General features: G+C 37.1%; 1 protein-coding gene across 1 annotated transcript in view; it reads right to left on the reverse strand.

The window, feature by feature from the left end:
* LOC309623717 (cadherin-12) overlaps nucleotides 1–17,331 on the reverse strand; it is a 525,281-nt gene that overhangs the window by 382,544 nt on the left and 125,406 nt on the right. The gene's annotated exons all lie outside the window — the stretch shown is intronic.

Genomic DNA, 17,331 nt, shown 5'->3' on the forward strand with positions numbered 1-17,331 from the left:
GTGTCAAACAAGTCTATCAGCGCCACTTTTCCAACATCATTTGCTTACTTTGTGTCTTTGTGTCACATTTTAGTAATTCTCATAGTTTTTCAATCTTATTATTATATTTGTTAAGTTGATCTGTGATCAGTGATCTTTGATGTTCCTATTGCAAAAAGGTTACAACTCGCTGAAGGCTCAGACAATGGTTAGCATTTTTTCAACAATAAAGTAGTTTTAAATTAAAGTGTGTACATTGTTTTTTAGATGTAACGTTATTGCACACTTAATAGACTACAGAATAGTATAAACAACTTTTACATGCACTGGGAAACCAAAAACTTTGTGTGACGCGCTTTATTGGGATATTTGCCTTGTTGCGATGGTCTGGAACCAAACCTGCACTAGCTCTGAGGTATCCTGTAGATAATCAATTAGGCTGATGGCTGGAGATCAAAGACAGTGTTCTAGTGAAAGCGATGTCAGTTCTGAGCTTGGAAGAGAGAATAGGAATTAGCCAGAAAAGTTATGGAGGAGTATACAGATAACATGGAGAAGTGTAGATACATCTCATGCAGATAGCATGGACGAATGGCACCAAGGGCCAAAATGTCATTAGGGATGTGTGTGTGCGTGTGGGCAAGAGCATACATGCTTACTCATGTGACGGCGAATTAGTCACAGTGACTAAAGGGTAATGCACAGGGGAAGGAATGGCAAGAGATATGGGGGCGGGGTGGGAGAAGTTGAGGGTGTGTCCTCATATCCATGCCAGGAAGACTGGTGCTGATTTTGTAGATAACAGAGAGCCAGTGGAGGCTTTATGTGGGAAACAGCGAGGTTAATTTTGTACTTTACACAGATCATGGCAGGGGGTACTGGCATGAAAAAGAAGAGAATGGAGGCGGCCAGGATATGGAAGAGGAGGCTGAGTCTCGAATGAAGACCTGGATTTAAGAGAAAAACAGCAAATATGCAGATGCAATTACACAGTTAAGACAAAACTGAGAACCATGGTACAGAGAGGAAGTTTGGGAGAAAGTTATCACAGTTTAGGAAGACGTTCAGGTTTTAAAAATGCAAGCTGGGGAAAGTGGTAAGTTTAACAAATATATTTTATTTTATGTAACTCATAGATTAGTCTTACATATAAGTCTTTTGTTTGTTTTGAACAATAAATGTTCTTACCAGTTTGTATGAATGTAAAGTCTAATGTGAACTAAAGGTCTTATAACTTCCCAAATTTGGGCTTAATGTTTCTTTGAGAAAACATATTCAGAATTCCAACCAAGAGCTTAAAGAAATGTAACAGGGTAACTTGGTTGAAACTCGATTGCAAAGTAATGCTTTTTAAGCTGTAAATATTAGATGATGGATAAACTCCTATTTCCTTTTTGCTTTCAAGAACATATATGTATTTATCCCTTCTTTTTGCAGGTTGCTTTCCTAGGCATTGAGGATTATCTATGGATTCATGAGAGACCTTTGGGGTAGAGTTGCACTTTGTCTGAATATCACCCCATTTTTTGAATATGTACAATGTAGGATAAGAAGCTAATCATTCTATTTTTATTAGGTATTAGAGCTAGGTCTTTTCAGGTTGGTCGTTGCTTCTTTGAATTTTTTTTTTTTTTTGTATGTGTACAAATTTATTTAAGCTGCCAAATTTATTAGGTGAATTCTTGAGGAGATCCATGGTTTTACGAGTGTTCATATAGTTGTTTCCGGGAGCAAAGACCCAAGAGGATTGCTGAATGGACCAGCAGACTCCACTGCACACTTTCACTGCAGAAGAGAATGAATAAGAAATTGATTTGGCCCAGTTCAACCACTGGATAAGTGATAGCCTGCACAAGGTATCAGTTAAGAATGATTAATACATCACTCCATATGACAGACTCTGGGTCCATCCACCTCACTACAAATAACTCAATTTTGTTTCCTTTCATGGCTGAGCAATATTTCATTGTATATATGTGCCACATCTTCTTTATCCATTTGTCTATCGATGGACACTTAGGTTGCTTTCATGTCCTGGCTATTGTAAATAGAGCTGCAATGAACACTGTGGTACATGACTCCTTCTGAATTATGGTTTTCACAGGGTATATGCCCAGGAGTGGGATTGCTGGGTCGTATGATAGTTCTATTTTTAGCTTTTTAAGGAACCTCCATACTGTTCTCCATAGTGGCTGTATCAATTTACATTCCCACCAACAGTGCAAGAGGGTTCCCTTTTCTCTTGTTGTACGCCCATATAATGGAATATTACAACAAGGACAAACCTTGAAAACATTATGCTAAGCGAAAGTAGCCATTCACAAAAGACCACATATGATATGGTTCCATTAATATAAAATGTGTAGAATAGGCAATCTACAGAGATGGAAACTAGATTAGTGGCTGCTTACAATAGGGGTTGGGGGAGGACTGATGGAGAATGGGGGATGATAGCTAAAGATACAGGATTTCTTTTTGAGGTGATTAAAATGTTGTAAAACTCACTGTGATGATGGTTGCAAATATCTATGAACATAATAAAAACTATTAAATTGTACACTTTAAAAAAAAAGAATGACTAATACAGATTGAATTGATGCAGGATTATTTTCTTCTAATTTTTCTATTTAGAATAGGTTAGTGGGCAGAAGTGAAGAAGGCTTTTAATTGAAATGAGTGGACATTCTCACAAGAGTTAGAATCTGGACATGAAAATGAGGGTTCCAAAATGAAAGCCCAGGATGGAGTCTGAAGTTCTGTCTCTGATGTCTCAATGGAGCTGGGTCCTGGCCTCTGTGCAGGAAGATCTATTGCAAAGTAGTTCGGTTGGGAGCAGAGAGCTGACCCCTGGCTGATGACAAGTGAGGGTTCACAGAGATGAAACGTTCAGGCACCAGGCCTGCAGGCTTCAGAGCTGACACCTTGCCTGGCACCTGGTTTATGTCTTCTGCATCCTACTCCTTTCCATGGTTTCTCTACTTTATGAGAAAACTTGCCCCTTGGTCTGCATATGCTGTGTGACCTTAGTGAAAAGCACGAGCTGAAGTTGTAAGGAAAAAGCGATAAAGGGAAGGACAGTGTGCTTTTCCTGTAGTTGCACTTGTGTGAACAATGAGACCAGGACAGAGGACAGTGCTGTGGACAGAGGACAGAGGACAGAGGACAGAGGAGCTGTGATCTCCCAAAAGACTTCAGCAACAGGGCTCTCCCCTGGCAGAAGGCAGGAGGTCAGAGAGGGAAACACGAGAATCTTGTTTCTCAGTGCACAAGAATCTTGTTTTGAAAGCAACTTTGGGAGTTTTCACCAACAGCCAGGGGAGACTTTGAGCAGCTGAGGTGCAGGAATCAAGGCAGTGGGTCCTGAGCTACCAAAAAGGTGGTACTTGATGAAAATAAGATCCTATTTTATTATCCCAGGTTTAGACATTTGCATTTTCATAGGTCTCAATAAAAGTCAGCTTTCCAACCTCTGGGTAAACAGTGGCTTTCTTAGCTTGAAATTATTAGAGACCCTGGGGGTCAAGGTTGTAACCGGGACCCTGATAACTCTAAAACCTGGAGAGGTTGAAAGAATTCACGGGGAATGCCAGCAAAATATGGGGACCTGGGCCACCCAGTTAATGTAATAAATGCTAATATCCACAGTGGCAGGGTGTTTGCTATAAGTCAGGTGCATTGCTAAGCACATTTATTATGGCATCTCATTGTATAGCAACCTCTGAGGTCATGAATATTACCTGTATTATACTTGAGAAGGAAACCAGGCCCTTAAAAAATAAAATTCCCTAAATCTACACCGGTAGGAAATCATGGTCAGATTGAAATTTCAATCTGTTGAACTGAAAAACCCATTCTTTTTAATCATCATTACATCACTACCCCTTTCAGGTATACTTTGCAGTCCTGGATGTGCTTCCTGGTGACCCCTTTAAGCTTGGGAAAGGCAAAGAAAAAACTATTATTGTTTCCTTGAGCAATAGCTACTCACCAGGTACTCTGATGGGTGCTCTCTCACACTTTGTCTCATTTAATTTTCAAAAAAACCAATGAGGAAATATAAAGTGTATATTTTACACATTTTAAACACCAAGAAACCAAGAGCCCTCTCACTCTTACTCTATCGCCACTAAACTTATTTCTTAGGAGGATTTCTCTTCTTCCATAAACCTCTGCAAACGGAGCATGTTCTGCCCGTTTCGTTCCCCTACTTTCTTGTTCCTGAATTTAGATCAACATGAGGGAAGAAAAGCCTTGGGATAAAATGCTGGCTCTTTTTTCTGTACGGTGTCTCTCTCTCTCTCACACAAACATACACACACCCACACAATCACATTTTCTCAGTGTTAACCTGTTGGTAATAACAAAAAAGAAATATGCATTCTTGTTGATCACAGAATTTAACTCTAGATGTCTAGGTGGAATTAAAAAAGAACATAAGAACATGCTACAATTTGCTTTGCATATTATATTACAGAAGTCCTGTGGAAATAGTGTGTGTGTGCATGTGTGTGTCTGTATATATACATTTACAAATATATATATATATATTTATATATAGAGAGAGGGAGAGAATATATGTGTACATACATGTTATATGTGTATGAATGAATAGAAGTATATATAAGCATATATGTGTACAGTACCTGTGTATATATACATATATACTTACACATACATATATACTTTATATATCTATATACAATATAGATACTTTATTCATTTGGAAGGAAAATTAGAATTTTCTCCACGGCTATCTGTAGTGCTCCATTCCAGGTAGCATCTTGTAAGCAGGCCACATATATAATCACTTGAATTGACCTCAAGTAGGTGGAAGAATTTACACAGCTTTCAAAAGCCCCTGACTTGTCCCCATAAAAATGGATATCTGAAAATGGAATAAGGGAATTTACTCCAATGTGCAAATCAGTTCTCGAACAATTCCTAAAGCATCTTCAGCCTAGTCCAGGATTCTCTGTTCCTTTTTCCCTGTTGCCTCCGTGCTCCTCTCTCCCTCAGGGTCAAGCACCTGTGAGTTTGGGACACATGGTCATTCCTGGCTGGGGCTTCTCTCCCTTTGATTATCTCATGCAATAGACCTTTCCTCTTCTCACCAACACAGTGTTCAGAGTGGGTCATGTTCTCAGTGCCAATCAGATAAAAATATACCATGATGAGATACTAATTAGTAAGAAACTGCTGGTTGCATGTGTAACTCAAGGGCCTTTAGTATCCCAATTTAAAGGGTGGAAATAGTCTTGGGAAATGTATTTTTCATCAGGGAGCTCCAGGGAGATGATGTGGAAAAGAAGCAGCTTCCAGCAGCGTTACTTATATTCTGATTAGGAGACTCTTCTGTTTCATTCTAAATTGTTTTTTATTGCTTTCTATGAAATCATGTATTGGTAAAGCATGCTTATTGTAGGGTCCTCATCTAAAATATGATGCTATTATCACTTTTTCCTAAGATACATCTGTCCAGTGAAAAGTTTGAGGTGGTTATTTCATTCCTGCTTCAAACTCTCCCAATATGATCTCCTCATATACAAAATCATTATCTTTAAAATTTATAAAGTAACAAAGCAAGTATGGTTTTTCTGATTTATAAATTTGTATGTTTCTTGCAGAAATTTCTTACACGCTTCTTCATTTTTTTTCTCTGTGTCTGTGTGCAATCAGTTTGAAACCTCTAGGAGATTTTGCATGGTGCTCTTCCCTTGCAAATTGGTGGGACAAAATCTATTATGATAATAAAAATAACCTAATAAAATAAGTATTATTTCCTTCACAATAAAAATCAGTCTTAACATTATTTGAAAAGAAATGAAACAAATTATTTATAATTACAAGAAAGTTTTTAGCTAACCATGTGGCACAGATAATTTTTTAATTATTTAAAAATCATACTATGTATGTGTCTATCTATCTATCTATCTATATCTCCATGTAATCACCATTCATATCCAGATGGCCATTTCTAGCACCTCAGACACCTGCCTTTTATACTCCTTCTCAGTCAATGCCCCCTCAAAAGGCACTCATAATGTTGGCTAAGTGAATAATGCTATAACATTTTTATTCTTTACATTGTACTGTCATTTTATATAATTACCAACAGTGTTGAAACTACATTTCAAATTCATCTTACACACCAAATGATCATCTTTTATGAACATGATATAGAGATGACTGTTGTGTTATCTGACAGTTTACCTGGTAGAAAATGCTGGAAACAGGCATTTCTGATATTCTTAAATATTTTTATGTCAGAATCATAACTAATGCCAGAAAAGCAAAACACCTAACAAACTGTGTCTGCTATTTAAAATACATCCAGCAACCGAAATGCTAAACTCCTTCCATCTGCATGTTATGCTTCTGTCAGATTTAGATAAGCAGCTCCAGGACCTAGGAAAAGCCTACTTTGTGTTACTACTTTACTTCAACAATTCTGCTATATCTAGCAAGTAGTTTGCACACAAAACTCAAGGCTGATGTTTGAAGGTATCTTTTACTCTCATGGGTAATGGCTCTATGTGGACAAAAACGCTTTTAATTCTGGAGTTTCCTCTCGGAAAGCCAAGCCTCTGAAATATTTCAATGCTAGCAGGGTCACCCTCCTTTGCAAACCTCAAGATTCTGAAATGTTTACCAACCCTGACAAGTTTTAATTTGTTTGTAAAGCAAGCAGAAAGGAACAGAGGGTGTAATTTTTCTATTTGGTATGGATCAGAGGAAAGAGAGTGAATGGGTTCTCAAGAGCCCTATTCTGCAATGTGTCCAAAAGGAGGGGGACACTGGAGAAGTGCAGAACCACAGATTGTGTAGGAAGCACTAAAGCACCGAAGATGCAGTGCCTGGGCATCGCTGATAAGTAAATGGCTTTTCACATGAAAGAGAATTTTACCTTGTTTATTGATGGATACCCACTTCTCAGAACCAGCTTAATGTTGTCTAAAATTACTACCTGATTTACATGGTTCTAAGGTATGAGTACAGAATAAAATAGGGAAAAGTTTTCCTTGCTCAGTTCCTCCAAAGGCAGAATGAGCTACTTTGGGAGGCAACACATTTTAACTTTACTGCTTCTACTCAAAGCAGAATCATCAAACTTCTTGAGCAGGATACTACTACAAAAGACAAGGGAGAGGCTTTACGTCATAGGTCACAAAGAGGTATGAGAGGTATATAACACGAGAGTTTGTAAAAACTGGACTAAGAAAGATCTAGAAGACAGCAGCAGTACGGAAGGGTTGGTAGCTTCATAAATTGGTATATTGGTCAAGAACAAGGGTAACACGCCATCAGGCCATCATACAACAAGCTTTACTTCTTTAAAGGAATCATTTTGACACTTTCATTACGTTGCCTACTTTCGTGTTACCTCTGCTCACTTGCTGCTGCCTAACTCCGTCCTCCTCTCCCCATGCCTGCAGACCAGAGCATAATTGGATCTGTTCTTTTTTTTCTAAAATATCAGAAAAACAAAATAACATAGCATCCAGTAGAGAAGAAATATTCTGATATCCAATTATACTTCCGAGTAGATACAGATAGAATCATGGAGTATTATACCTGTTTACTCTTCTTTATTTTCTGACAAGAGATACTTCTCTATTATCCTTATACGATGTTCCTCCTTATACACAAGTCATGACATTTATCTTGGTGCTAATGTTTTTCTCTGCCTTTCAGATGTTTGCCTTTGGGGCTACTGGTTTAAAAAATATATATTTGGTGGATCTGCGTTAAAAATCACTTCTTTCCCTGACAAGATATTTAAAATGTCATTTGTGCCTTGTGAAGGCTTTTAGAAAAATCCAGAGACCTAGACCCAGATGACCCAAACTGTGTTTCTGCAAGGACTGCAATTTCCTTTTGAGGATTATGGTTCCAGGGAAGATTGCTTCTAAATATCTGTGAGAGAAATACTTTCCAGAATTAATGCTGTTGTTTACTTTTTGTGGATTTTTAGAACATCTCACCTCACCACATATAAAGGACAAGCAATAAAGTACAGTTTATTTATGGTAATATTAAATATAACAGTGCAATCATTCCCTAAACATATGAGGTCAAAGCGTATCTATTCAGGATGTGCTTTTTTGACAACTGATTCTCAAGTATAGCCAATTTCTATTGTTTGTTCTACCAGTTATTTTGCTTTAAAGATAAAAAAGCCTAAGGACAAGAATTAGTGTAGTTACCCTGCCCTAAACATCATCAAGTTATGAAATAAGAAGCTATAAGAGTGGTACTTTGAAGAGAATGGACTTTTGAGTTAAAATATGCATGTTCATTGATCACAAATGGATGAGAAATGTCAGCCAGTTATTACACAGAAAGGAGCTGATTGAAAATAGGTGACCTTTACCAAACGTGTGTGAACAATTTTTACTCTTCATTAAAGGCTAAGATATCTACATAGTCCATAAGATGTATGAAATACATTAAACAAATATCAGTAGTTACTGGCATGGCAAATTTTTGAATTAATCAAGTTGTTACTATATTTTTGTGTTTTCTGACATTTCATAAAGGTGACATGGAGGAGCAAAATTCTCTTCAGAATGGCAGGAATTTAACTGCCCAAGTGGAAGGAAGAAGCTTATGAATAAATTATTGTCCTTGAATTCAGAGAAGTACATTACCTGTCCTTGTTTACAAAGAATTTGTATATGTTAGTGTCTGTCACCAGGAATAAGGTAGTGAATGAAACACACATAGAGCCTGCCATCAAAGGGTTTGGAATTTAGCATTATTCAACGGTGTAATGAGTTCTGGGATTGGAGTAGAAGGGGCCTAAAGTGTATTACGGAAACTGATAGGAGGAGCATTTTACTAGACTGCTAGTGGCCAAAATCTGTCTGGATGAAGTGACATCTTGTGTTCTACAGGTCAAGAGATCTAGCCAGGCAAAAAGTTAACTTAATGTGACAGGCGGTGAACGTGAAATCTCAGGAATAAGGAACCCAAGGTGGCTGGGAAATAAGCTGCTAGAGGTTAGGCAAGACTCAAGAGGATGCAGCATCCAGAACTTCCAGAAAAATGGATGCCTCATGAAGGTTGGAATAATATCCTAAAAGAGAGCAGAAATTACAAGGACAGTCTTTAACACAGGAGTAATGTGATCAAGACTGTCTTAGAGAGGTCGATCTTCTGGCGGTAAGGAGCATTATTTTGTGAAGAAGAAGAGTATAACATAGAGATCATAAGCAAGTAACAGATGACGGAGGTGTGAACTGTGGGGAGGCAAGGATGCAAATACATGTGAGACAGATTTAAAGGGCAGAACTGGAAGGACCAGATGTTGATTGGATGTGTAAGGTGTGAAAAGTGGTAAGGCAAAGATGATAGCTGGATTTCTCCCTTGGCCCATTCGGTAGGTTATAGTGCCATTTGCTGAGCTATTAAAGAGAGGATAGCAAGATGGGAAGATGCCTTGATCCCCTCCTCCTTCCCTCTCTTTCTCTCTCTCTCTCTCTCCCCCTTCCTTCTTTCCTCCATTCCTTCCTTTAACACGTCGGTACCAGCTATATGATAGACACTGATCTAGGTGCTAAGGCTTAAGCAGTGAACAAAACTAGGTCCCGATCTTCACAGAGATTATCGTTCCTGCTGGAGATACCATCATCAGGGAATAAGCAGTAACTATCAGATTAACAGCAAGGAGAAAGAAACAAAAAGAGTGATTTTGGGTGTAATGGTAAGAGAAAAACTGTGAGTAAATGACATCTCCTATTGAATTTCAGCTACAGTTAACAACAACACAAAGTACTGCAGAAAAGAGGCAGTTTCTGCTAGAGTTAACACCTAGTATTATACCTATAGAATGAAAGGGTCAAAATGTTAGCCTCCTAAAAACGTCAGGGACATTAAATTTGAATAGCTGAATTTGATTGTCCTACAAGTGTCCAGACAGAAATAGAGGTTTTTCTGTTAGGTCTTAGTCAGGAGGTAGGAGAGTGTGAATTCTATTTCATGTCAGTACTAGCAGATATGGCCATTCAGAGTCTGCCATTTTTCCTGAACTCTGAAACTGAAATAAATTTGCTCTCCTAATCCTGCAAAACAGAGCCCCTGAAAGTCACATATGGATACAACCTTGGCTAATTTCACGCTCATTCAACCTCTGGTTTGGTTTCAAGTCCTGCATATGAACTTTCACAGATCCTGGGTGCAGCGTATTAAGAATATCTTATTCTCTCTCCCTTCAGCCCACCAAAAGCTCATTTTCTCCCCTGATATATTTTTGTTTTAATTTTCATAGGTATTTTTAATGTATGTGTATACATATATTTTGATTTGAAATAGTGAAAAATATAATGCAAGATTCAGAATAGGGCACCAATAACTCTGTCTCTCCCATTCTCAAAATTCTTTAATGGATCCCCATCATTCCTGGGTTGGAATCCAAACACCTTTTCACATAGAAAAATAAAGTTGCCTCTTATTACACATACAACACTTTATCGCAACGTTATGTCAAACTAACGTGGTCCTGGAGGGGGTCAGGAATTCTCTGTGCCTTTGGACACAGTGTCCCTTCTACTGGCAGCTTATAACCCCTCCTCTTCTGTCTGTCTTAATTCAAGCTATCCTTTCATTTATAGCTCAGGAGACTTCTAGTAAGTTTTCCATGGCCCCTCCAAGTTAAGTCAGGAGCTCTCCCTGGGCATTAATAACACCCCATACACATCTTTTCATGATTACACACCAGAGTGTATTACAACTGGTCTTTCCCTTGTCTGCCCCCGACCAACAGGCAGAGAACATTATTCAAAGGAATTGGGGCTTGTCAACGTGTATCCATAGCATCTAGCCCAGTACCTGACGCTTAAGAGGGACTCATTAAAACGAAGTACATTAAGTGGATGAGTAAGTCTTCGGGGAAATGTGCTTGAATCTTACCCAGTACTGAGCAAAAGCAAAACTATCCTATTTTAGGTACATGCCTCAATCCTAACACATGGCCCATATAACTAAATTATTAGTTTGGAATATCTATTCATTCTTTGCTCAATAGATACTTTACGAAAATCTACTCTACGCCAGGCCCTATTCTAGGCACTGGGTTGCAGCTATGAATAAAACAAACAAACAAACAAACAAAACCCTGCCTTCATGGAGCTTACATTTTAATGTCTAATTAGAGTGTAATTAGAGAGGGAGACAAATAACGATCAAATAAATTTAAAGGTGTACCGTTAATAAAATGTTAAGCATTCTAGAAGAAGACAATATGGAAGAGTAACGGAATTCTATGGGCAGGTTTGTAATTTTAAAAATATTAATATAAATTACCCAAAATTTGTTTCCACACTAATGAAATATATTTCCCTTTGTATTGTGTAGATTTGAATAACAACCATGAAATGTGGCAGCTGGGAAGAGAAAGAGAGAAAAGGTTAAATAGAGGCGAAAGCTGAAATCTATATCCTTGCCATTTAGTTTTGAGAAAGAAGAAAAGTTGAAGTGACAAATAATGAAGCTTTAGGACAGCATTCCTAGAATAAAGAGAACTGAAATGCTGTTTGAGAAGTTGGCCTTTTGTGATGAGTTTGGAACCTTGGTATATAGCTATCTGGGGGAGTGTTAAAGTCCAAAACTTCTACCCATTGAGAAGTGGGACTGGGAAAGCAATCAATGATCACCCTGCTCCTTCTTCACTGCAAAGAATGAAACACGTTAGCAACGCTTTGAATTAAATATTGTTAGCAAGTGTTAGCAATGCAAAGAATTAAACATGCTAGAAATACGTTGCTTTCTAAAACACCCAGTTACTCTATATCCAGAGTGAGTAGTGGGAATCAACGATAGATTAAAAAAAATGTTTCTCAAATTTCACCTGGCTTATAACATCCCATCATCCTTCTATAATCAAAAGAGCTTCTTGAGAAGTTTTATCAACCTTTAGTCCAGGTAAGCTGGGCTGTAAGTCATATCCTAGGTAGGTCCTTGAATACTTACCTACCAGGGGCAACCATAGAGCAGTATGGCAGAGAATGAGAGCAGCATTTCTCATAGACCAGCAGTGTCAGTATCCCTGGGAGGTTGGTAGAAATGCAGAATTTGGGCTCCACTCTGGAACCTTCCTACAAGACGCCCAGGTAATTTGCATGCCCATTCAAGTTGGGAGGTGCTGCTCTAGAACAGCAATCCTCAGCCTTGTCTGCATGTCAGAACTGCCTGGGAAGTTGTTTAAATCTCAGTGATTAGGCCACATTCCTATATATTCTGATTTTATCAGAATAACCTGCATATGTCTCAAAACTGTGTTTCCTGGGTCCTTTCTCAGACCTACAAAATCAGTACTCCAGGAATGAGCCTCAGGAATCTGCCACTTTAAGGCACAGAGTCATTGATTCCCATATAGAGCAAAACATAAGAATCCGTGGCTTGGAGGATGGAAAACGATGAATTCCATTGCAGAAAATACCTTTTATTTATGGGGATTACTTGAATCAACACACAAAATATGAAATACTTCTGCATATACATATACACATACATATGTATAAATGGTATTTGATAACTTTTCAACTTTATAACTAGAGGATTTAAATCCCATAGCAAGATATAGATGAGTTAGAGGAGGAAATGATGGGCTTGAATCTACCAGGAAATAGATTCTTAGGTAGTCATCTTCAAGATATTTTACAAATATTCCACAGAATATTTATTATGCTCATAATAAAATCATACAACATATGAATTAGTTTCATAAATTTGTTTCTCTTCTAAACAAGCAGTCAGCATACTTTTTCTGTAAAAGATAAAATAGTGAATAATTTCAGCTATGCACACACTACACTCTCTATGTTGTCAACTATTCAAGTCTCGTTTTATAGCATGTAAGCAGCCATTGACAAAACAGAAAGTTTTCTCTAAGCCAGCTCCCAAATTACTTTCTTTAAAGTAACATCCACACATCTGTCTAAATCCAGTAGAGGAAAAAGTGTATGTTCCTAAAATTCAAATGTACTGATATAAACACAGTGTCAGGACATGGTTCCAGCTTCTGGTAAGGCCCAAGTGTACATTGTTTTAAAGGAGAAAGAACGTCCTGGATTTTCTCTACTTGACAGGTAAGGTGAGGGACTAAAAACAAGGTTTCTGGTTTATAATAACAACTATTATTTCCTGAGCACCTGAGTAATTGTAAGTATGTTATATTAATTGTCATTTTTATCATTTTATCATTTTTGTCATTTTATCATTTTATCATTATCATTAATTATCATTTTATCCCACAGCACTGCTGTGGGATTAGTACTATTATTCGCTCCAGTTTAAAGGTCATAAAAATAAAGTTTGGACACCTTAACTGACTTGTCACAGAGCTAGCAAGTACCCTCAGTGGAAGTTGAACCCAGGTAGCTGAACCCAGAACCTGTACTTTCCGCCACTACTACACATTTCTGCCTTATCCATTGTCTACTGAGACTATGAATACGTGTGATGCTGGGCCAGTTATAAGCTTTTAGTTTGTAAGAGACACAGATGTGCTCAGCTTGAATTGGTTAATGGAACTGAAACCACAGAGAAAAATGTGGAAAACAGGAAGAAGTCTCACCATTGCATGGTGTGTCTGTAATACCGCCCAGGATAACATAGTCTTTCTGCTTCTATACAGGGAGCACGCCTTTATTTTTGTGCTTAGCCATTATGGCGAGTCAGAAAATGTTTGTCTTCTAATTGACCTAAGGGAATTCACTTCTCTTTCCTTCCTACCAACCTCACGACTTCAGCTTATTCATGATTTCTGCAGACCATCATCTCTGTGTTTCTCAACTTCTGCTCCTGCCCATCTACTGCTGGTTATCCACAGTAGGCTGAATTTATGCTTAAGGTCACTAAATCATCTATGGGTTACATAAAACATTCTTTATTGACATGGTTATTTTGAAAGGCTACATGGTAGCCATTGGCTACTCTAGAGATGGCTGGCATAGATCCGGGTACATTCATCTCTGGTCATATCTGCTGTGGCCTGTGGAGCCTAGAAACACGGCATACTTTCCGGGTGGGGAGACCTGTGCATAGTGAACGCTCAGCATAACAAGCTCCTCTGAAATACCGCTGTTTATAGATCATGTCCATTCTTTTGGAATAGTACTAAAGATTATCTATATATACTTTGTTTTTCTGTTATTCTTACATACAACTAGAAAAAGCCAATAGCTTGCCATAAAATCTAGCGAATGGAAAGTAAACTGGCTGGTGGCTGGAGATTATACATTTCTTGATCATGTTTCTAATCATTGTTGAATCCATTATTTGCAGTAACTGGTTCAATATTATCTGTTTAAGTGTTTGAGAGCAGGTTGGAGCATAACAAAGGATCATATTTTATAACTATGCAGCTTCCAGTACATCTCAGCACATTCTTGGATATGAGAGCTCATCAAATTAGATCTTTCAGGTCAATCCTAATTTTATCACATCTCTCCCTTTTTGTCCTAGATGGGACCAGATTTTGCTTTGGATAACATTGTCACAATATCAACATAATTAGCTATAGCAAATCTCTGTGTACATATGGGAAGGCTTATGTAAAGTCAGTAGACCAAATAGATTCCTGTACATTTGAATCTATTTTTTTTCTTTAGTCTACTTTCCAACATTCAATTCTGTTCACTTCTTTATCTTTTCTAATATTATGAATGTATTTTGCCACGAACATAAATTCTCCGTAACTCCCTTTTAATTCCATTTCAATATAAGTGGCATTGAATTTATATCTCTACTCTTTATTTGATTTTTATCCTGAGAGTATATCTACCTCTCTTGGAAAGATGTTTATACTGCAGATACTAAATTTCCGTACTGATTATCCCTATAGTAGAGTGTTTTTTCTGTCAGTAGTAATCAGAATCAGCTTGATGCAAAGACTTGAGCACTAACCTCTTTCAGAATCTCAAAGAAAAAAATATATGCTTCTTTCAAACACTGGTGGCTATGGAGTTTACAAAATCATTTATTTTGAGTAAGCCAAGAATTAAACTATTCTAAGGGTGATATAATTAAGTTGCACTATCAGATATTCATGAGTATCAGAATAGGTCACCATGTATAAAGTGATAAAAAGTATAGTGTAAAGATTACGAGCTTTAAATACTGTCTGACCTGAACTTGAATCATAGGTCCCCAACCTGCTCTCCCAGCCTGCATCTCTTCATCTGGAAAATTGGGGCAAATTATCTCCAATGTCATCATTTTGACCTGATAATTATATAATCATACATACAAAATTTATACCCCAGCTGTCTGGCATTTAGGAGTCATGGTAAACACTGCCTCACCCCGTTGACTTTTATTGAAAATACCACCTACCTAGGAGCAGGTTATAACTCTTAAGAAAAGTTTTATAAAGCTTTAACAGATTTTTTTTTTTTGATTTAAATTTTGAAACTGCCTATTCTAAGTGAGGTTATCCTACAAGATGTTTTCTGATGTCACAGAAGGAATAAATTACCATCAAATAAATGAAAAACGGGATTCAGTTTAGAACCTAGAGGTAAGCTGGAACCTGGGGATAATATATGAAAAAAAGTCTGACTGAGGCAGCTACCTACATAAACAGCTCCCAATTCTCAAGTGGAACCAAGATTTTCTTCATTCTCTTTTCAGCCTGTGTAATGCAAATTAAGACAACAACTACACTGATAAAATCCCTTTAAAAACTTTAAGTATATCTTTTTTAAATAAAAACTACAACTACCTTCATTTTTTAAAATAAATATCCCATTACACACTAAGCACATCCTTCAAGGGTCATAGACATCAACTAAGTACATCTAGTAAAAGTTCATTGGGTAGGGTATCACCATGGATTTTGAACCTGGCACAAGGAATAGTTTATAATAAAGAGATGTTATCAGCAATGTACAAGTTTGTTACTAACAAATGTGACCCGGTTTGGTTAATGTTGCCTCTTCCTGTTTATCCATGTTGCTTAAAATGTAAGAAAAGAAGATGCCAAAGACTCAATGACAGTAACTAGTCAAACACTTCTCTGAGGTATCTTGAATCAGTTGCAAAACCACCTCGCTGGAGAAAAGAGATAGAAGTCTCAGTGCAACAGAGGGAAATAAACGTCTTTAGGCTTTGGCTAAAACACACAGACAAACAGCTCGTACACATCCGTGCCTATGGGTATCCTAAAAATATGTTATTCCTGTGGGGGAAGCAATAGCATCAGCCTAGAAAGCTCTCTAGAGAATTTTGGAAGGCTAGCCAATTAATATAAACAATGTTCTGACATCTTTATAAAATGTCCCATCTCAGGATACCCATAGGAGGAGGGCAGAATCAATATTTCATGAAATATGAGTGCTCATTTTAAAAAGCACAGTTAAGATACCATTATAAATCTTTACACAAAAGCAGCAACATTTTACTTTGTGCGTTAGCATAACAGATGTTATTGAAATTCAATCTGTGTAAGTATTATCTCATGACAGTATACATTTGTATTTTAAATAGCGTTTGTCTCATTGTTAGAAAATCATTTTGAAGTATAAGTACTACATCATAAGAAGATAAGTGGTTGCTATTATTCACTCACGTGGTTAGAGCGCTAAGCAATCAATTGGTCATACGTAATTATATGGATAAAATCATTTTATTTTTTGATTGTATAGAAATTTACCATGATGTGAGAGAAAACCATCAGACTATATTTACACTTGCAAAGTAAAATAGAAAAGAAAAAGTTTGGATAATTAAATCTAACTTTGGAAGAGTTGCTTCCATTCCCTTTAGATATTTTAAACAAACTTATGAGGAAAAAGGGTTTAGAAGAAATAATGTGGACTAGTTTGTCTAAATTACATAGATAATTGCCCTAAGCCATGTAAAATACAAGTTTAACCTCAGTTCACTCTTGTTTGATGACAAAGTAGAACTTCAAACATAAAAGCCAAGATGTCAGTAAACATTTAATTTGAATCCATTATTGAAGAATTCTCCCTTCAAAAGTAAGTATTTTAGAAAGAAAGTAATTTTCTTTACTTTTCTTTTTATTAAATTATCTCATTAAAAATTCACCTCTCATATAAAAACTATAAATCATATCAGTGGTATGATAATTCCTTTTGGTTCATTTTTCTTAACAGCTACATCAGAACCTTTATTAAAATTTTAATTGCTAAATGGTCACTATTAAAATATTCAGGGATTTAGTCCTAAATCCTTCAACCCACAGGGAGCTCAGGAACGTTGTTAAAGTAAAAAGCTGCACAAAATCTCAACTCTCATTTGCAAATGTTCTTTCCATCTGATTTAACTTTGAAGCTTTTAGACTGAGAGCTTTTGCCATATGACATCAACAAAACACTTCAATCAAAATCA

The sequence above is a fragment of the Balaenoptera borealis genome (genome assembly GCF_965194805.1).
Source record: "Balaenoptera borealis genome assembly, chromosome: 2".
Classification (NCBI taxonomy): domain Eukaryota; kingdom Metazoa; phylum Chordata; class Mammalia; order Artiodactyla; family Balaenopteridae; genus Balaenoptera; species Balaenoptera borealis.